Raw genomic sequence first — 22,291 nt, 5'->3', positions numbered from 1 at the left:
CTCAGTTATAAAGAACACTACATGCATTAAACTGATTTACCCTGGAGAAGGGACACTTTAGAGGAGATATGAGTGACTGATTGTAACTATGGGGTTGATTTACTAAAGGCTAAAAGTCTGTGCACTTCAAATGCAGTTGCTCTATATTTGAGGGGAACATGCAAGGGAAATAAAAAAATAACAGCATTTTTGCTTGCACATGATTGGATGAAAGAAATCAGCAGAGCTTCCACTAATTTCACAGCTTCCCCTCACATCTAGCGCAAGTGCACTTGCGGGTGCACTTGCAGTGCATAATACAGTATATTTGTCTTTAGTAAATCAACCTCTGTGTATATATGTGATGTTAATATCTGTCAAAAAGCAGTTAAATCACCTTAGTAATAGATTTCATTTCTGATAAGCAGCAAATGGCAGACTAATGGAAGCTTATATCAAGCGCAAGAGAAAGGTTCAGTCTCAATTTAAACACTGCTAATGATGCCAGGTGTGAAACGTCATGTGAGCATGCCACAGACTTACGGTATGTCTGGCTGATCTACTTTCCTATACACTTCAGAAGAGAAGAGGAAACTACCTGTTTATGCCCTGAGCAAGCGCGGTTACAGGTTGATCATTACATCAGGCCTGGATATGTGTAACGACACATATACAACCTACTATTACAATAAGGAATGTAGTTTTGTGGGGAGCACAGTGGCTAAGTGGTTAACTGCACAAGGGTCATTGGTTAAAATCCCAACCATGGCACTACCTGCTTGTATTTGCATGTTCTCCCTGTGCCTGTGTGGGTTTCCTCCCACACTTCAAAGACATGCTGGTAAGTTACTTGGCTCCTGTCTAAATTGGCCCTAGTATGTGTATGTATGAATGTGAGTTAGGCCGCGTACACACGGGCGGACTGTTCGCCCAACCTTGTCCGCTGAACAGTGTTTGGGCGGACAGTCCGCTCGTGTGTGGGCTTTCAGCGGACAGTTTCAGCGGACAGTTGGACGGACAAAGTCTTTCAGGAAATTCCGAAAAACTGTCCGCTGAAACTGTGTTTGAGCGAACAGTCCGCCCGTGTGTGGGCCTGTCCGCTGTACTTTCGAAATGAGCGGACTGTTCCCGCTCGGAAAGTCCGCCCATTTCGAGCGCGTGTACAGGAAGGCGGGGCCCGCGAAGGAGACGTCGCGGGCTCCGCCGCCTGGAATGGGCTTAAAGGGGAACCCCAACGCCGAAAAAAATCGGCGTGGGGGTTCCCCCAAAGTCCACACCAGACCCTTGTCCGAGCACGCTACCCAGCCGGCCAGGAAAGGGTGGCCCGGTCTTCTGTCGCCGCTGTCGTCGCCGCCGCCGCCGCCGCCGCCTTCCGTTCTTGTTCTTCTTCTTGTTCTTCTGCTTCTTCTCCTGGAGATGTTGACTCGACGAGCTCTCCGGCCGGAATGCCAGAGCCGCGCTGTGCGGTCACTTATATAGTGACAATGGGGCGGTGTCACATGGTATATGTCACATGGGTTGGTCACATGGGTTGATGTCACATGGGGACTATGACATCGTAAGGGGGCGGGGTCACCATGTGACCAACCCATGTGACATATACCATGTGACACCGCCCCATTGTCACTATATAAGTGACCGCACAGCGCGGCTCTGGCATTCCGGCCGGAGAGCTCGTCGAGTCAACATCTCCAGGAGAAGAAGAAGAAGAACAAGAAGAAGAACAAGAACGGAAGGCGGCGGCGGCAGCGGCGGCGGCGGCGGCGACGACAGCGGCGACAGAAGACCGGGCCACCGCCTGTAAAAGAGCTACAAGAAGGCGCGGTGGCCCGGCAGAAGAACCGAAGGCGGCGACAGAAGAACGGAAGGCAGCGGCGACAGAAGACCGGGCCACCGCCTGTAAAAGAGCTACAAGAAGGCGCGGTGGCCCGGCAGAAGAACCTAAGAGGGGGACAAGACCCCCGAAGTCGGGAGAAGAGGCCGGCGGCGGGGAGGAAGAAAGCCGGACTCCTCCGCTAGTAAAAGAGCTACACACACATAGCGGAGGAGTCCGGCGAGAAGACCCCCGAAGACGGAAGACCCCCGGAGCTGTGCAATAAAATATTTTTTCCCCTGTGTTGTGTTTTTTTTTGTACTTTATTTCACAGGTGAATGGGTAGGGGTACATTGTACCCCATACTCATTCACATAGGGTGGGGGGCCGGTATCCGGGGGCCCCCTTCTTAAAGGGGGCTCCCGGATTCCGATAAGCCCCCCGCCCGCAGACCCCGACAACCAACGGCCAGGGTTGTCGGGAAGAGGCCCTTGTCCTCATCAACATGGGGACAAGGTGCTTTGGGGTGGGGGGGCCGCGCGGCCCCCCCTTCCCCAAGGCACCCCCCCATGTTGAGGGCACGCGGCCTGGTACGGCTCAGGAGGGGGGGCGTGCTCGCTCGCCCCCCTTTCCTGGCCGGCCGGGTAGCGTGCTCGGACAAGGGTCTGGTGTGGACTTTGGGGGAACCCCCACGCCGATTTTTTTCGGCGTTGGGGTTCCCCTTTAAGCCCATTCCAGGCGGCGGAGCCCGCCATGTCTCCTTCGCGGGCCCCGCCTACCTGTACACGCGCTCGAAATGGGCGGATTTGCCTCCGCCTTACGTGGGCGAGTCCGTTCATTTCAAAAGTTGAGCGGACTGTTTGGCAAACAGTTCGTTGAAACAGTCCGCTCGTGTGTGGGCAAGTCCGCTCATGCAAATTTTGAGCGGACTGTTTGCCGAAACTGTTTGACGAACAAGGTTGGGCAAACAGTCCGCGCGTGTGTACGCGGCCTTAGGGACCTTTGATTGTAAGCTCCTTGGGGGCAGGGGCTGATGTGAATATATAATACATATGTAAAGTGCTGCATAAATTGATGCTATATAATTGCATGTAATATGTAAATAAAATACAAGACTGGTGGGCGGAGGTGGCAGCAGGCTAATTTTTTTTATCACTTCCTCAGAAACATTAAATTATCAAGAATCCTACAATTTATATGATGAAATCAAGCTGTAAGTCCACAAAGTTATGTGGTCATATTGTTGGCATAGTAAAACTGACTTTAGAGGGCACCTTATTTGCCTGAACTTATTTTTATTATTGTTATCTGATAAAAGTCTGACATATACTGCAGCAAATTAAGTTTTTTTTGACCAACGGTTGGTCCCTCTGTTGAAGGACATGGCGGTGTTAGCAGTCAGCCGGGCCCCTTTATAAAACAATGACTACCTGAGTAACCTAAACTTTGATGGACTTTTGTCCTTTGAGGTCCTTGTACAGAGGTATATGCCTCTTCTCATCTTCTTTCAATTTCCTTTCTGGCTCTCTATCCTGACAATGAAAGTGCTGCTAGCATGAAAATCTAATCGTTTGCTATGTGCACATTTTTCTGTCACGTTGATATAATTCATACTTTGCTTTTTTTTTTTCCAGTGCGTTTAACTACAAATTTTCTATGTCCAAAATGAGAAACAACTATTTGTCATTTACTTGCGCGTAAGGGGATTATAGTATATAGCTACATTTCTTCAGAATCTTACTCTGCATTAGCCGAAAGGAATTGTAAAATGCTCATTTCGAGCAGTAATTCAAAAGAGTAATTACAGTAAATCACAGATGACCTCGCCGATGTAAGTATTTTAATGTGTAATTAAGCGATCCTCGCAGTAAAGGATGGGATATATACCAATTTTACATTGCTTGTACACACTATATTATTTTCATTGATTTCACCAGGGTAATTGAGATGTAATTGGAAGCCTGAAGCATCTTTAAGATATGTATGTTTTGTTGCAGCTATAATTTTTCGGAGCGGTCAATAGGCTAGTGCAGGGTTGCTGGAGGGAATTTATTAGGCGTTTGGTGATGCTTAGTCTTAACAGACAATCTTTCCCTTAAGGCCTGTTCACCATATAGAGAGGGCTTGTATTGCCTCTGCCACTGTGTCTACATGCATGAACCTATATTTAGTGCTTTAAGTTAAAAATTAAGATGTTTCCTCAATGGGATTGTTTTTCTCTATAGCTTATGTTGGTGATGGTGACATTACGCAATAAAAAATGTTCTGCCTGCTACATGCAACTTAGATGCTTCACTTGTTGTTTTAGATGCATTCACTTCTGAGACGTGCGAGTCTACACAGTGATAAAAGTCTAATGCCCCATACATACTATCAGATTTTCTGCTGAGTTTTTCCTTCAGATTTACCAAAACCATATAATATGAGTTCAAACCTTAGGAGTTTCAATTTGTATGAAATCAGGCAGGCCCTTGCACTACATGGTTTTGGTAAACCAGAAGGAAAAACTCAGCAGAAAAACTGATAGTGTGTATGGGGCTATAGGAGTTGATTACTAAAGGCAACTAGGCTGTTAATTTTGCAAGAGAATTTTCCATGAGCTCAGTGACTATGCTGGAAATTCCCTTTGCAAAGAATACCCATGAATGAATGCATACCCATCATGTGGATTTTTTTTTTTTTTTTATTATTTTTTTCTTGCACGTGATTCGATGATGGAAGACCAATAATGGAAGTAGGCCTTCACTGTATTCACTAAGCTGGGGAATAATTCCCTTATCATAATTCCCTTATCATACCCTTATTAACTATTTTATTTTGAAAAATGTGAATTAATAATTCTTCAGGTCCGGTGCTTTGGCCTACATACACAACAGAGATGAGCAATAAGAATACAGTACAAACTTTAGGTACACAAGAACTTTATTGTGGTGATTGTATATGATACACATTTTGGGGTTGATTTACTAAAGGTAAAAGAACTGTGTACTTTGCAAAGTGCAGTTGCTCCAGAGCTTATTACCCTCCCTGGCGGTATGATTATTTCGGATTTTAGGTGCTGAAAGCGGTACCATTATTTTGCATGAAAATTTGGCGTTTTATATTGTAGTCCTGTAATTCTTAAGAATAACTCACTTAAATCTGTCCAAACCAGAGTCTAGCAGACATCCCGGGTATGATAAAGTTTGAAAAATGTAATTATAAATTATAATAAATAACTATAAATAATTATACCAAATAAATAAAATAAAATATGTGGCAGAATTGTCACTGTCATTACTTTTCAGTATTTGATGATGGATCTCCCCACAAGTCGCTATCGCTCAATTCTGCAAGTGATTCTAATTTATTATCTCTGTTTTCTAGCTGGTCTAAAACCTCTTTTGATGTAAAGGGACAGTTTTGGTTGTTATGGACAATCTCCAGTTTTCAGGCAGAAAAAAATGTTTTTATATTATAAAACTGCATGCAGAGCTCTGGGCAGACCACTAGGGGCAAAGGGGATGTGAAATAATTACATACAGCAATGTAATCTGTAAGATTACATTATACTGTATGTAATGTGTGTGTTTCACTCTTTGAATTTGGCACTGTTCTCCGTCCCCGTGCGTCGCAACGCTCGCAGGAAACGGAGCTCGGCTCTGTGATACAGCGATGTGGTCCCGAGTCTGGCTCGGGGTTGCCGCTAATGGTGCTGAATTTTCACCCCAAGCCAGACTCGGGAATACCGCCAGGGGGGTTAAATGAGCAGAAGCTCTGCTCATTTCCATCATCCAATCATGTGCAAGCAAACATGCTGTGTTTTTAATTTTCCTTGTATGTGGTTGGGTACTTCAAAGTGAAGCTTTACCTAATTTACTAAGCTCTGGAGCAACTGCACTTGCAGACGGCAACTATTTGCCTTTAGTAAATAAACCTCTATGTGTTTTTGTCATCATTACAAAAATGCATTAGACAGAAAGATTTAGGACTATAAATTCTGTCATCATATCGTATCATATCCTAACATATATTGATACGGTATGTAATATTTTATTTAATGTTCACATTTTGTGTATTGATTTAGAATTCATTTTTTGAAAATGTTTTACATCTGTTGTTGTTTTCTTTGTTAAAATTTAATAAATATATATTTAAACATAAAAAATCCTTTCCATGTGAACAACCAATTTGCATTTAGTAAATCAGCCCCCTTGAATATCAGGGTTTAGTAATAGGAATAGTGATTTTGGCTAATTAAATTTTTCCGCTAAATTATCAAATTTGCTTTGCAAAAGTGAGGTCTATAAGTTTTGCTTATTGATCTGCTTAGGTGAAATTTGATAAAAAAAAAAAAAAAAAAATCTACTCTTTTTCTATAACAGTATTTATTTTGTATTTACAGTAGTTCTCGGGATGATGGGCAAGATTTAGGTTTAAGCCTCATACACACTATCAGATTTTCTGCTGTTTTTTTTGTTCATATTTACCAAAACCATGTAGTGCAAGGGCCTGCCTGATTGCATACACATTGAAACGCCTAAGATTTGACCTCATATCATATGGTTTTGATAAATCTGAAGGAAAAAATAAGCAGAAAATCTGATAGTGTGCATGGGGCTTAATTCTGTTTTTTTTCATTTATTTATTGTTTTAATGTGTGTTTGTTGTCTTTTTGTTCACTTTGGCATTATTTCTGTACTGTCTTTTTATTTTTTATTTTTTTTAGCTTAGTTAATATTCTTGTAAGAAAAAGTGTGGAGAAAAAAAGAAAAACTAGGCAAATGAGTGGCTGTTTCTTGGCACAAGGACAAGTCCAGTATAGCTGAAAAGAGCTCCAATAATTCTCAGTTTATTGCACTCTTTAAAGCCACTATAAACCATCTTAATATTCCCTTCTCCATTGACTCTGATGTATTTAAATGAAATAGCAATGATTTGCCTTAATTTACATTAATCCCCCAGTTTTTTGCTGAAATGTGGGAGAAATGAAAATAGTCAGTATCACTCACACTTTCTTGGGCTTCATGCATGCAAAGGGAGTTCGATTTTCTTCTCTGAATGCCTTTTACTCCTGGCACGAAAAAGCTGCTTAAAAAATGCACCTACAGCCGCATATTGAACACGTGTTTAGGAGCGTCAAGCATTTGAGTGTTCATGGATTCCACTGCCCAGAATATTAACTTATTATGGTCATTGGAATGAACACTCAAGAGCTAAACTTGTCCAGTTTTAAAGTGTGTTTAGATGCATTTAGACACATTAGGCACTTCAAGTGTTTTTTTTTTTTTGCTCAAAAGCTTCTTTCAGACTGTAAATGCTCCTCTTCTAATGTGCCCGTAAACTATGTATGCATGGACACATATGCTAACATAGCTTTTTCAGGCTGAAAAATATGCCAAATGCGTGTAAAAGAGATTTTGTGCATGAGGCCTTTAGTGATACATTTATTAAGAACCCAAAGATAAAAATGGTCATACATATACAGTAAAACTTTGGATTGCGAGCATAATTTTCTCCGGAAACATGCTTGTACATTGCTCGATTTTCTCCATAAGACACAATGGAATCAAAGATGATTCGTTCCACAACCATTTACTCATAAGTCTTTCAGTTTATAGTCCATATAAATAGATTATAGCAATGTGATAGGTTGTGTAACCATAAACTGTCCACCCACAAATGAAAGCCTCCACAAGGGTATTAGATGCAAAATCCAGCAGGAAATACAGTGTATAAAAGAGAAGAGAGGCGCCTCTAAATGTAGTAATATGATTACATTTAATGAAGGTACAACATTTAAAAACTCACATGGTTGATGATTAAAAGAGGCAATCTAAGTATGCAGGCATCCGGGGTAAAGCTGTCCACATAGACCATTCTCCACACCGCCGGCTCTCATTGCTGTCAGTCTGCAATTGTGACCAGGAAGACTACCCTGCAGTAGAGCGATCTTAAAGCGAGGCTTGATGTGGACAGCTTTACTCCGGAAGCCTGCATACTTAGATGTGCCTCTTTTAATCTCCCTGGCGGCATGACTATTTCAGATTTTAGGTGCTGAAAGCGGTACCATTATATTGCATGGAAATTTGGCATTTTATATTGTAGGCCTGTAATTCTTAGAAATAATTCACTTAAATCCGTCCAAACAAGAGTCTAATAGACATCCCGGGTATGATAAAATTTGAAATATGAAATCATAAATTATAATATATATATATATATATATATATATATATATATATATATATATATATATATATAATTAGAACAAATAACTATATCAAGACATCACTTGTTAAGTCAAAATTCCATTTTACATTTTGCTTGTCTTGCAAAACGCTCTCAAACCAAGGTTTTATTAGCATGCGTTAACAGACTCTATCAAAAAAGGTATGTTTCAGAATTGTGTGGGCACCAGTGAATTTCTCACATACCGGCCTCTTAGGCCTCTCACACATTCCAGAAAAAAGATTCACACACAATAACATTTCTCTTCAGCTTCCACAAAGCCAAAAAGAAAAAAACAGCCCTTTGCAACTTTTTCTACCTGTGTTCTACATAAGGGCCCTGTGTTCTACATAAGGGCCCATTCACACTAGAACTGAATGTGAACGGTATGTTTCCTGTGCGCTTCACATGCAGTTATGTTCAATGCAATTTCAGCTCCTTCATTTTGAATGTGCCAAAAGTAGTGCATGAATTAAGGGTTATGAGGAGGCACTAGTCACAGCGTAAAAGGTGTTAACTTTTACTCTACCCGGTACTGTCTGTGATGTCTTTTGCATGAAGGATCAATAAAGGTGAAGTGTTGCAGCAAATTCTGAATTTCTTTTAGTTGTGCACTACTTTTTGAAACTTACTTTTGTAGCATGCGATTCAGTGCGGGCAAACGCAATGTGTTTGGAGTGTCAAACTGACTTCCGCAGCAGATCGCAAGGGAATTGTGATCGGCTCTCCTGCACTGCATTCCAGTGTGAATGGGCCCAAAATAAGTATTTGGCAGATAAGAGTATTACATTCTTGTAGTTGTCCCTGGGATGGGGAATTCAAGTGGAGAAATCTTTTCAAGGGAGTTCCTAATGCTACGTACACACGACCAGACTTTCCATCAAAATAAACTTCTGACGGTCTTTCTGATGGAGTTCTGATGGAGTTTCAACCGAAGGGACTTGCCTACACACGATCACACCAAAGTCTGTTCATTTCGAACGCGATGATGTACGACGGGAGTAGAAAAGGAAGTTCAATAGCCAGTAGCCAATAGCTGCCCTTGGGTAGTATTTGGTCCAGCATACAGACAAACGGTTTTCCCGATAGGAATTGAGTCCGTCGGAAAGATTTAAAACATGTTCTATTTCTAGGTCACTCAGAATTTTTGAAGAAAAAAGTCAGATGAAGCCCACACACGATCGGAATATCCGATGAAATGATTCCATTGGACCTTTTCTGCTGAAAAGTCCGGTCATGTGTATGTGGCATAAGAGTTATATTATGGTGCATGTGTGTCATCTGCCATATTAAAATATTAATTAGTAGAAAAATAAGTAGCATTTTTATGCATACGTATAGACTTAACATGGAGCAGATGACTATATTGGAGCACATGCATGGAGCCTACAAAGATCCACAATGAAAAGAAGACATAAGCCACATGTGGATTCTGTGCCACTGGTTGTGCAATGATTAGGTTGGCTTTATTAAACTGGTAATTACATTTTTTAAGTTAGAAAAGTACCACAGATGTTAAAATGTTTCAGGCTTACAATCGCTTTTTCAAAAAATGTTGAACACCTAAAAACTACATTCTGTGCTATTTAAGAGACTAATAAAGAAACTTTCCACAGTCAGGATGTGTGGTGGATCCTTCAATTCATGGTACTTATCTACCAGCAAGACGGCATCAGCACCTGGCCATAGTGGATGGATGTGAGAGCTAAAATCCACTTGGAGCGCTTTGTTCGACACTTGTTTTTGCATATTTGCTCATCAGGCTGAATCTTGATCCATCAAGATCCGGTGAGCTATGATGATGTATTTCTACTGGAATTAAATTAATTGTAGAGTTACTCATAGGGGTCTATTATAAAAAAAGCATTTGCACAGTCATCTCAAATAATCTCCACAATGTGTTTAAACTGGGAGATGTTTAATTTAGCAGTGCCGGTGACGTCACCGGCACATGTGCACTGCGCTTTCAATGGACGGTGTGCTGTTCATAGAGAGAGTGGTGCCCCGGCCGTGACTTCATTGTGGCTTGGCCAGTCATACAGAACCCGGAAGGAAGACCAGGGAAAGATGGAAGCACTGTCAGCGGTGACAGCACGCCTCCTGAAATGCTTTGCTTTCAGGTAAGTCTTTCATAATGTGCTAGTATGCGATGCATACTAGCACATTATGACATTAATTTGCAGGGAGATTTTATTTTTTTTGAGGTTTACTACTGCTTTAATATGTGTATTCCCTATAATTGTCAGCTTGATCAAGTGGCCATAATGTGGGAGCTTTTAGGGCTGTCGCATTTTCACAGAATATTGCGCTGTCATGCAACACTGTAAAGAAATTTAATTTTTATTATTTTTTTTTAACACAAATAGAGCTTTCTTTTGGTGGTATTTAATCACCATGGGGTTTTCATTTTTTGCTAAATAAACAAAAAGATTTTGTAAAAAAACAACATTATTTTACAGCTTGTTATAAAATCTTGCAAACAGGTAATTTTTCTCCCTCACTGATGTGCGCTGATGAGACTGCACTGATGGGCACTGATAGGTGGAACTGATGGGAACTGATAGGCTGCACTTATAGGCACTGATAAGGTGGCACTGGTGGAAACTGATGAGGAGGCACTAGTGAGGCTGCACTGATAGGCAGCACTGATAGGTGGCACTAATGGGCACTGATAGGCAGCAGTAATGGGCCCTGATAGGCAGCACTGATGGGCACTGATAAGGCGGCACTGGTGGGCACTGATGAGGAGGCACTAATGAGGCTGCACTGATTGGCGACACAGATAGGTGAAACTGATGGGCACTGATAGGGGGCACTGATTATTAGTGTAGATGTCCCTTTCACACAAGCCGGTTATCGGCTTTCCTCTCCTCATGCTGTCAGCATGAGGAAAGGAATGCTGATAACCGGCTTGCGTTTACATCATGATCAGCTGTGATTGGACACAGCTAATCACGTCTTAAATAGCCGCTGATTGGCTCTTTAACCTGATATGTGATCAGCTGTGTCCTGAGGACACAACGATTGCAGAGCATGCCGTGTATGCACCACAGCAGGCATGATCAGGGGAGGACGTCATATGATGCCATCCCAGAAATGATTGGCCACACTGTAGCAGTGTGAATACTGAAGCGTTTGTGCAGTATCATTTTTAAACAGACCCCATAGTGTAGTCTGCAGGAGATTGTAGGCAGTGTATGGGAGATTGGCATGCAAAATTAATTTTTTTCATAGGCCTACACCAAAACATGTCTTAATAATAGATAAAGGAAAGAAGATTTGAAACTTCTGTCAGATTTTTATTACCGTGTGTGCACATGGTGGGGAGTTTTCCATTCCCTACCTACGCGGATCACCACCAGTCACCAAAGAATGACAGGTTACATTTGTCATTAGATAAATAAAACATTAAAAAATAATAAATCACAGATGATTGTTTATTACCATCCGTCCATGTTAACCAGATTTCAATACACTTCCTGTTGCCATAACTCCTGATACAGGAACAGGAAATAACAGAAAATCTGGGTACACGTACTTATAATTCAACACATTCCAAACAGATTGCCTAAGAGCATAAATACTTTAAAGTTCATATGGAGAGAATAGAAGTTTCTGCTTTGTAAGTGTATTCTTTGCTGCAAACACAAGGTAACCAGAATAGGATAATAGATACGGTAATTGCAGCTTTATGTTTAGCTCAAGTTTCACTAATACATTTGTGTATTATTTCAGTAGCAAGTACCAAGCCCATTAAAGAAAATTACATTTCTCTCTAATTGAGGGTGTGTCTATTCCTACTAAAACCTACTGTTGATTGAAGACAGATTTTTCCTGAATAGCAATCCACGTCTTACACTTTGGTGATGTTCTGTCAGTAGGTTAATTGCTGCTTTTAGCTGTTGGGCTTCATGTAATCAATTTATCTGGTTTGTGTAGAGAAGATTACCACTTAAAAAACACATTTTCTGTGTATCAATGTTTTTACTTCTTGGTATATAAAGCCCTGTACACACGGGTTGAATTCCAGACGACATTGGCCCAAGTATATGGCAGTCAGTCCAACAAAAGCTGGCTTCTATTGGTTGAACATGCTGGAAAACCAGCAGCCGATCGGCTCCCAATCTTACCCCCCCCCCTGTTAGAACACCATAGTTTAGTGGGGGAGATCGATGTGCTAACATTAAATCTTTAATACAACTGCTCCGACAGGAAGTGACAGTTTTCTTTTCGTTCAACCCACTGGGTTGACCGTAAAAAAGCTCATAGTACCATACTTTAAAGTGGAACTTTAGCTACAAAAAATAAAATAAAAATAAAAATAAAAAAAATGGTGAACAAGCAGGATTTTTAATGCAGATGTGGCATGCTTTGTTTCTTCTGCATTAGGCCTCATACACACGGATGTTTTAACAGCTGCTTTTTTGAGCTTTTTTTGCTGCTTAACCCGCCCCATGCCTATATAAGTCATTGCGCACCTCACACACAGCATTACAGCGGAACAGAATGTCGTGTCAACATCGGAAGAAGAGAACAGGGAGGAAGACAATGGAAAAGACCGGGCCACCACTAGCAAAAGAGCAGAAGATAGCTGAGGAGCCCGGGAGAAGAATCGGAGAGCGGGAGAAGAACCGGAGACTGGGAGAGAAGGCAGGAGAGCGGGATAGGAGGACGGAGAGCGGGAGAAGAACCAGAGTCCTGGAGAAGAGCCGGAGAGAGCGGAGGAGTCGTAAGAGACCCCTGAAGATGGAAGAGACCCCCGGAGCTGCCTAATAAATTACTTTAAAAACCTGTCTAGTGTGTTTTTTTTATTGACACTTTTTTCCCCCAGGTGAATGGGTAGCGGTACGATGTCCGTAAATGTCCGCTCGCGGTGATCGTATGTTTTTAGCTGCTTTGTCGAATCTTCATGTCGAAGCAGCGACCACTAACAGCTCTTTTACTATTGTCTCTGTAATGTCGAATCTTTTCTCTCTATTTCGAATAATCTTGGACTGATAAAGTTAGGTTAGGCTCATTCGACCGCAGGTTCGATAGACACAGATCGCTATTGTCACCGTCATGTTGAATCTTCTATCTATCTATATTGAACTGTTGTCGCAACGATACGAAAATATAATAGATATGAAAATAAAGCATTTTTTTTATTTTGGATCTTTTGGATTTCGGATTCTGCGCATTTGTTAACGTTTTGTTAAAATGAACACAAAAATCCCCGAAATTTGGACGAAAAATGCATTTGGACGATAAGGAATGCACATGTCTAGTATTTTGCACAAGCAGAAATGGAGTAAGGAATGGTGGGGGATTACTAACATAAAGATGCTGCCTTTAGCTGCATTGTTCCTTATATAAATTTAGTATTTGCAGCTAGGCTGTAGACAGCTTGAGCTTTGTTTATGAATGATATCTGCGTTTGTTGTGGTTCTCCTGAGGTCAAGGAATTGATTGCTTCTGCCTGCAGCTACTATGTTCTCAGCAGATAGAGTGAGATGTCACAAAGTATGGGGGTCATACATATTTTCTCAGCCTTGGACAATCACTAAGTGGTTTATACCAGTGATGTGAGCTGGGAAAGAGGATAAATATTTGGAGAGCCGTTGGGGTCTCTTGTTTGTCTGAGGAGTATATCTGTGAAGGGTCCAGTCATTGTCCTCCAATCCGCTTCCTAAAAAGTCCCAAACTGGCCTGTGGAAGAGACCAAAGAAACTGAAAGGTATCAGCTAGTCTGGGCATACAAAATCTACACTGGCCTGTTGCAGAGACCTACGACAAGGATATGTAATTAGCGGACCTCCAGCTGTTGCAGAACTACAAGCCCCATTAGGCATAGCAAGACTCTGACAGCCACAAGCATGACACCCAGAGACAGAGGCATGATTGGACTTGTAGTTTTGCAACAGCTGGAGGTCTGCTAATTGCATATCCCTGGCCTAGGCAGTAGAAAGATAGCAGCCTACCTGGAGTATCTTTTAATTAATGCTAAACAGCTGAAGCTTCTACTAAAATATTTGACCACCGGCTTTACTGATAGCTGTTGTGGAAAATGTTATATGTATTTTATATGTATTGTCATAAGAGTTCCCCTGTGTTCATTCTCCCCTAGCCCGCTCTAAAAGAGCTGACTGGGGCAGACTGACGCTGGTTGAGATCCGTTAGGTAGTGGATAACTTCCTGGGATTGAAAAGAGGTGTTTGCGGAGTAGGGGTATGTCCGCCAGTGAAAGGGCCCCTGTACTTTATACAGATGATCATCTGGGGGCATATGCTTGCTCTGCAAGGATTGGTTGTAGGCGGATGTGCGCTCATTGTCTCTGCTGTGTCTGATCACCACATGTGGAGATCGCAGCGTACATCTGTGGATAACCTTCCATCCACACGTAGTTGTAGAATAATCCAGGTATACATTGTTTTCTGGAACAATGTATATTAAGGATTTCTATCAACAGAATTGTAGTCATCGTTCATTGGTTTTGTATGGTTTCCATCATTGAAAGCATTTAGTCAGTTTGTGTCACTGACTATTTGAATGTATACATGTCTGTGATTGTTTTTTTTGAAGGAAAACAAATGTCTGATTTGCTGTCTGTGAAGACACCACTTTCTTCTGTATTGTATTGCATTGTATTGTCCTTATATGGGCATTCACATCCTGTGTTGCTGCTGTGAGGTCACAAGCTTTGTAGGAGGTGTTTAGCTGGTTGGAGGCAAACCCTCCAGGGCGTGGTTTCCTGTTGATATGTATATAAAAGCAGATTGCTCAGGTCAGCGCTCAGACATGCTGACCAATTGGAGAATGTAAGAATGCTGGTGATGTCTCTTTAATGGGGAACCATAGTGGACTGCTGAGAAGCAGCCAGGCTGGGATGAGGATGTAGGAATGCGGGTGATGTCTGAATACTTGGATGAGTGGATTTGAAGGTAAGAAGTATTATATCATTAAGGCAGAAATGTTATTATTATTAGAAACAGGAGATTTGTATGTGTGCCCTGCCTACGGCCTACATTTCCAGAACATAGCGTAGGACTGTTTTAAAGGGTTATTATCAGTTTGCTGCTGCCTGGCCCAGAATCTTTTTGTTGTTTTTGAGTATACTGGACCCTTTCCCTCTCTCCAGGTTGCTGAGCAAAAAAATATTTAAAAGCTAGAATAAGCCTAAAGTGTGATTGTTGCTACTGGTGTGTTGGAGTGTTGTGGTGGAGTGGTGTGCTACACCTGTAGTGTCATTTCTTTAAGGAAGGCTAGGAGAGCCCATTAGAGCCAAGCAGTATTTCTTAGAAATCTATTATGAGATCAGTGAGTTTTTGTCTGGCAACTGACAATGGATGGACCTTATTCAGTTCTGTCTCTGGGGACCCACAGGACATGTGCAAGTGTGCTTGCTTTTGTTGTGAAAAAAGTTTTGTGTTTTCCTGGGGGAAGATAACTTCAAGTCTCTGTCTCTTTAAGACCCCTTTCACACCACACCGCCCTTTGCGTCGGCGGTAAAATGCCGCTATTTTTAGCGGTGTTTTACCGCCGGATTTGCGGCGCATTTGGCCACTAGCGGGGCGCTTTTACCCCCTGCTAGCGGCCGCGAAAAGGTTAAAACCGCTGGCAATACGCCGCAATAGCATTACAGCGCTGCCCCATTGATTTCAATGGGGAGCAGCGGTGGAGGAGCGGTAAGCACACCGCTCCTTGTCCGCTCCAAAGAAGCTGCTGGCAGGACTTTTTTCTGACGTCCTGCCAGCGCACCACTGTAGTGTGAAAGCCCTCGGGGTGCAGCTTCTTTAGGGCGGATTGCAGGCGCTATTTCTAACGCTATAGCGCCTGCAAAACGCCCTGGTGTGAAAGGGGTGTAAATGACAAATGTAGAAGTAACTTTCTGTGGCTCCAAAGGGCCACTGCATGACCTAAGCGCCAGAAAAGCTTTGCACCTAGGGAAACCTATGGGAATCAGGAAAGAAGTGAAAGAAGTCACTGCACGCTGCTGCTACCTGTGCATTGCAGTGTACCAGAGAGCAATATGATAAAACTGTTAGCCATGTGCTGGTGCCATTTCACTATTTATCAGAGCTGTGAATGTAAAAGTAAATACACTTAGCATTTGTCCCGGGTGACAGAACCCTTGCTGACACTGGATTGCGCATTTAACCGCAGGAAGTCTGATCCTGTGCACCCCCGGGATTAGGTGATATCAGACCCTGGAGCCTTTGCAACCACTGTGGAGACATTATGCTAGTGGTGCTACAGTCTAATTTTCCCCCAAGCATGTTGATAGTAGACTAGGCAACACTACACAGCACTGAGGAGCCTATGACTGCCAACACGGTCACTGCCACCACCACAGAAAGTGACAGGCCTGGGACTGCTGCACATCAACTGGGGTATGCTTGGGCTTTCTGTGGACACAGCTGAGGCCTGCAATTACAGCTGCTTGCATCAAAGAAGAAGTAAGAGAGCTGCCCTAGGACCTGGGAGGGCATCTGCTATGGAGACCAGTGAGCAATCTGGGGTTCTTATTGTCTATAGTGTCTTGGGCCTGCCGTGGCTTCTATCCAGCTTGTCCTGGCAGAGACCCTAGGAGACTTTAGGAAGAGAAAGATCCTAGTGATGCATTGTCCCTAGAGAAAGAGTGGGAAGACATAAAGGAGGAGGTGGAGGAGGTGGGGGAGGAGGAGGTCACTGCTGCCCTGACACCTGAACCCACAGAGATATTGACTTCAACCTTGGCTTTCACTGAACCAGCACCACATACATCTAAAATTAAAGAGGGAGAGTTGCAGTATATAGGGACTATTAAAATAACTTGCCCACAAGGACTGCTGTTTGTTCTAGAACGTGCTGTCTGGGCGTGGGAACCCTAAAGAGCTCACTAAGCTGAAAAGATCACAGAAAATTGTGAACAAAAGTGTGGCTCAAGAGTATGAAATGCAATGTCCACATGTACTGGAGGACCATAATAAGGAAATAGAGCTATGCAGGAGTGTCTAGATCCTGTGGATCCAAGTGAATGCTATCCCTTACAGTTGCTAATCCACCTGGGGCTATGGTAGGCATATTTTCATGGACAGAGTTATCATTTGAAGTCCTGATAAAATTAAGTATTTCAAAAAACTAAGTATTGCATCACCACATTGGACAAGAGGGGGAAGCCTGTCCAGCTGCTAGATCCATGGTAGTACTGGTAAACTGCAAAGGATATTTCCCTGCTAGGAGAATCCCTGGTCTGTGATGTACTGCTGTTGTGTGAAGGAAAACCGCTGACTTCTTATGTCTGAATTCCAATAGCACTGATATGTTTCCTTGATCAGAAAACTGAAGAATTTTGTTTCCTTTGCCAGTAGTGTTAATTTTTCTGAAAGAAGACCACTGGCCTCTTTGTTCTTGACTACCAGTAGTGCCAACAAAAATATTCTTGAGCAAGAAGACAACTGGCCTTTGGTTCTGGACTGCTAGTGGTAAGAACTGTTCAAACGATTTTGGTAAGAGCCCTTGGTCACCTTAGGGTGTGACCATATTAAATGATTGTATAAAAATGTTTTAGCTCTTCTACAAAATAAAACCACCAGCCACATTAATTTCCAGAAGGAAAAATCCAAGTATTCAAACTTTAGCTAATGTCTTTCTTATAGCAGAAAATCTTAAAATGAATACTCCTCACAATTTACATCTATGATCCACTCATAAGGAAGTGAGTTTAAGTAAATCTACCAACTTCCACCTAAAGTTAGAGGGCAAAATCTGGTGCAGCTCTGCCTAAAAACCAATCGTTTTCCAGTTTCTTTTTTTTTTGTCAAAGCGTAATTAAACACGCTGAAGTTAGAAGCTGATTGGCTACCATGAACAGCTGCACCATATTTTGCACTCTAGTTTTAGTAAATCAACCCCTATATCTTTTTGTTTAAGCAAAGATAAAACATGATTTATTAGATTCCTGCAGCAAGACTCCTCCAGCTAAAATGCTTCACTCTTTATTGAACAACTCCTCCATCCAGGCATAAAATCAAAACAGCAGACTTAATTAGAAAAAAAGAAAAAGGGGGGGCGTGGCCTGGACAGCGATGGAGTAAGACACTTGTGACCTGATCTCCGCTCCTACCGCGATCTCCTGCAGTGATCTTAGGTGCCCACTGACTACTTTACCTGCGTCTTTACCGGTATTGTACCTGCTAGTCCCCTGCGTAGCTCGGGGTCATGTCTCCAACGAAGAAACACTCTGCAGCGGCGGCTTCACTTGATAAATTCCGGCGGGACCATGAGGGCCAACATGGTGGACAGTCCTCTCCGCCTGCAGAACCCACCGCATCGGTTACGGCGAAAGTGCTCGAGGCGATTTCTACCTGCCAGGCCACGCTGACATCTAAGCTTGAGGAGATTAAAGTAGATGTGTCACTCATCCGACAGGACATGGCTAAACTGCGGGACAGAGTGAAGGAGACTGAAACCCGGATCAGCCAGGCCGAGGATGTCTTGTTCCCCACGCAGCATGCCCAGGAGGATGTGCAGAGACAGCTCCACCAGCTAGCCCAGAAACAGGATGAGCTCAAGAACAGGGCTCGCAGATCTAACCTCTGGTTCATCGGTCTCCCCGAGGGCTCTGAGGGAGTTGACCCGGCGACATTTCTGGAATCTCTCCTGATTAAGGCTTATGGTAGGGAGGCCTTTTCTGCCTCCTTTGTGATTGAATGAGCTCACAGGATGCCTGCCCGCCCGCCACCGGAGGGAGCACCCCCCCGTACGTGCATTGCTAAGCTGCTTAATTACCATGATAGAGATGCCATCCTCCGCCTTACCCGGGATAGAGGCAATATCCCGTTCCAGAACGGGCATATCTTGTTGTTCCCCGACTTCTCGACTGAAGTTCAAAAACGTCGCTCCCGCTTTGTAGAAATCAAGAGGCGCCTCAGAGCACATCACATTAAGTATGCCATGCTGTATCCGGCCAGACTCCGCGTTGTGGGGGAGGATAGGGCCTACTTTTTTGAAGATCCTGAGATGGCGGTGTCCTGGTTGGATCAGAGAGACGCGGCTCGCAATCGGCCACCTCGGGACTAAATTCGACACAGGATCTGGGAGTACTTTATCTGGCCCCCCTCTTTCTGTGTGCAAGCAGGCCGCTGTCAGACTACTTGTGTGTTGTTAACTGAACGCAATCCTTGAGATACTACCCATGTCCCCCCCCCACCCTTGCTGGATGCCACCCTTGTTGTCTGAGGAGCTTGATGATGATTGTGCCCAAGTTCTGCGGGCCTATCCCCGTTTTATTACATATTACCCCTCCCCTCCCTTTTCTTTTTTCCTTTTTTTTTCCCCTGAAGTTTGGGTGGCCCGCTCAGAGGAACTATATGGGCCCTTTCCCTGGGTAGGTGGCGGGGTCACAGGACACCTTAACTTGCTGCATGAGACTGCAGTGCTTTGACTTCCTCCTGCTACATGCCCTTTGTCGGACTTGTATGTTACGCTGCTGTGATGGGCACTGCACAACTGGGAGAGGAGTGGAGAATGGACGCATGGTCCGGTTCCGGCCTAACTGTCGGGTTATGACGAGGAAGACCTTGGCTTTGTCGCTGGGCACATACCTAGCAGAGTCCACCCGCGTGGCTTATTGTTACTGACATTGCCAAGTGTTTAATGGTTTGTTCTAGGAAGAGAGCTCCAGCTAAGTTGGGGTGGCTGAGAGCAGGGAGGGTGGGGATGGGATGTAAGTGTTACGTTAAAGGTTTTTATGTTGTATGTTTAGTTTATAGCACAAGATTTAATTGGATATGTTACAGGCAAATGTCTCTCCTTTGTATATATACTGTGGGGATGGGTGCAGCCCTGCCCAGGGGTATGAATACTATTTTCCCCCTTGAGATAGTAGCTGAGACCATACCATGGGCACTCTTAAGTTACTGACGTGGAATGTCTGAGGGATCCGGGATAAACTTAAGCGGGCGGCAGTGTTTGGGTGTTTTAAAACCTATAGGGCGGATATCATGGTCCTGGTAGAGACGCATGTCACTGGCATTGCGTCACCCATGGATTGGCTGGGCCTACCACGCCACCCATACGTCATATTCCCGTGGGGTGTCTATGTTGGTGGCTAAGATGGCACAGTTTACTTTAGTTTCATTGAAGACAGACCCACAGGGCAGATATATATTTGTACACTGCTTTTTACATGGTAAACAGTACATTATTCTCGCCTATTATATACCCCCGCCCTATGATCATAGACTGATTACGGAGGGGCTCTTTTTTATGGCTCAGCATCCCAATGTCCCAGCGATTTGGCTGGGGGATTTTAATATGGTTCTGAACCCAGGGGTAGATAAACTGTGCCCTGGTCGAGGGGGACCTCGGCAGGGGGACACTGGCCTAAGCCTCACGTTTCAGGAATTCTCCCTTACTGATCTATGGCGGTTTAAATATCCGTCTAAACGCATTTATTCCTGTTTCTCTGCAACTCATTCCACCATGTCACGTATTGATTACATTGCTGTATCCAGCCAATTGTTACCCAGGCTAGTTGACACGGGCTATTGTGCCAGATCGTTGTCGGACCATGCCCCTTGTTGGGCAACGTTCTCACTGATCCGGCACACTGGACCAAAACCATGGTGGCTTCACCCTTTCTGGTTAACCGCCTTGCGTGAGTGTGAAGATATAGGGGGCGAGTGGCAGTTTTTTTTTAATACTAACCGGGATACGGCTTCGGTTGATTGCACCTGGGAGGCCTTCAAGCTGCATGTACGGTCCACTTTATCACACCGGATCAACCGGTTGAAGAGTACCTCCAAAAATCTGATGTCCAATGCTCTGAGGGAGCTGGACTTGGCGACCACTGATTTTACCACTGACCCCACACCTGCTAAGGCCCAGATGCTAAGACACCACACAAGGTTAGTTGATCACCTCCAGATTGAACAGGCTAAACAAAAGCTGTTTTTTATTAAACAACGGGTGTTCGAGCAGGGGGAAAGGGCAGGAAAGTTGTTGGCCTACTTGGCACATCAGGACTCCAAACCCCCGGTGGTGGTTTCGTTGACTGACCGTGGGGGTGAGGAAGTGACTGATCCGCCGACAGTAGCCAATATGTTTCGTGAATACTACGCTGCCCTTTATGCGTCACAGGTGCATACGCCGAGAAATGAGACAGGGGCACACCTTCAGGATGTCTCTCTTCCCCAACTGTCTGAAACACAGATTAGGGCTCTTGAGGCTCCGTTATCGGCGGATGAGATCAGCCTAGCAATAGCTTCCCTTGCCGTGGCTAAGGCCCCTGGGCTAGATGGTAATCCCCTAGATTTTTCTGCCCAATACTCTGAGATACTAGTGCCAGAACTACTGAGGCTATATACGCACATATTTCAATCCGAATCCCTACCAGATACTCTAAGGCAGGCCGGTATTATAGTGATACCCAAGCCAGGAAAAGATCCCCACTCCCCGGATTCCTACCGTCCCATCTCGCTGCTCCAGGCAGATATAAAAATATTGGCTAAAGTACTTGCCACCCGCCTGAGTGGCATCGTTCTATCAATTATTCACCCTGATCAAACGGGATTTATGCCTGGGAAAAACACGGCCATAAATATCCGTCGTTTATATATGAATATTCAGGCTGGGCATGACAGGATGGGGTCGAGGGCGGTGGTGTCACTAGATGCCGCCAAGGCATTTGATTCCATTGAGTGGAATTACCTCTGGGAGTTCTTGGGTAAATTTGGGTTTGGCCCTTATTTTATTAAATGGATTACTCTTCTGTATTATCGCCCAATGGCTAGAGTAGCCGGTAATGGTTGGGTGTCGGACCCCTTCCAGTTAGGCCGTGGCACATGTCAGGGATGTCCGCTCTCTCCTATGCTTTATGCTTTGGCGGCGGAACCGCTGGCTACTGCACTCCGGGCACACCCGGATGTAGTAGGCCTCCGATGTGGCTCTCTGGTGGAATCAGTAAGTATGTACGCAGATGATACTCTGCTGTATTTAGAAGACTCGGGCCAGTCGCTGCGAGTTGCCTTGGGGGTCATAGAAGAGTTTGGCAGTCATTCCGGCCTACGTATTAATTGGACCAAGTCGCAGGTTTTGCCTCTCGACTTGTCCCCTCCAGACCGGTGTGCCGCCTCTCTCCCGCTCTCCAGGGTATCTTCTATCCAGTATCTGGGAGTGAGGGTTACGAGAGAGCCTCTGGAATATGTCCCTTGCAACCTCAAACCGTTGCTTCTGTATGTGAAGGAGAAGACTCAGGCTTGGTCCCGTCTCCCCATTGGGGTCATGGGAAGGGTCAATATTACTAAAATGATCTTATTGCCTAAGCTC

The 22,291-nt window shown here is 43.9% G+C and overlaps 1 protein-coding gene across 3 annotated transcripts in view; it reads right to left on the bottom strand.

Annotated features, from left to right (window-relative positions):
- Positions 1 to 22,291, bottom strand: part of TNR (tenascin R) — an 835,808-nt gene that overhangs the window by 4,601 nt on the left and 808,916 nt on the right. The window lies entirely within an intron of this gene.

The sequence above is a fragment of the Lithobates pipiens genome, unplaced genomic scaffold, assembly GCF_037356315.1.
Source record: "Lithobates pipiens isolate NorthernLeopardFrog02 unplaced genomic scaffold, aLitPip1_a1.2 Scaffold_23, whole genome shotgun sequence".
NCBI lineage: Eukaryota > Metazoa > Chordata > Amphibia > Anura > Ranidae > Lithobates > Lithobates pipiens.
This window is presented reverse-complemented; position numbering and strand designations above follow the sequence as displayed.